Raw genomic sequence first — 617 nt, 5'->3', positions numbered from 1 at the left:
ATATATATATATATATATATATATATATATATATATATATATATATATATATATATATATACATACATACATATATATATGTATATAATGTATATATCTATACCTACATATCTACTTACATACACCTACATACATGCTTAAACACACACACACACACACACACACACATATTGTATTTGATTTGTTACAGTTTTATCCTAGTATAGCATTTTCCACCTCTGAACAGCAATAAACAATTTCACACAGACCAAAAATATTTCAGCATATTCTTGGTCAAAGGTAATTTACATAATAAAAAAAACAAAACAAACAAACTGAGAGAAAATAATTTAATTAGGGGTATTTGAATGGATTTGAATAGCAAAGTTGACTGGCTGGGTTCATGTACTGAATAAGCTACGTGGTAAATTCTTAATATATTAACATATTCTTCACAGACAAAGTAAACAAAATAATCATGTGTGTGTGTGTGTGTGTGTGTGTGTAGTTTATATGTGTATGCATGAATGTATATAAATGCCTTTTGATAAGGAAGGATTAAGAAATTATTTATTCCAGCCATAGATAATTTCCTACATATAAATCATACCCATTTACGACCTGAGGACTAGAGTTTA

General features: G+C 26.9%; 1 protein-coding gene across 1 annotated transcript in view; it reads left to right on the top strand.

The window, feature by feature from the left end:
• Positions 1–617, top strand: part of LOC106871188 (coiled-coil domain-containing protein 177) — a 56875-nt gene that overhangs the window by 842 nt on the left and 55416 nt on the right. The window lies entirely within an intron of this gene.

The sequence above is a fragment of the Octopus bimaculoides genome, chromosome 18 (assembly GCF_001194135.2).
Source record: "Octopus bimaculoides isolate UCB-OBI-ISO-001 chromosome 18, ASM119413v2, whole genome shotgun sequence".
NCBI lineage: Eukaryota > Metazoa > Mollusca > Cephalopoda > Octopoda > Octopodidae > Octopus > Octopus bimaculoides.
The sequence above is the reverse complement of the archived record's forward strand: the minus strand, read 5'-3'. Positions and strand labels throughout refer to the sequence as shown.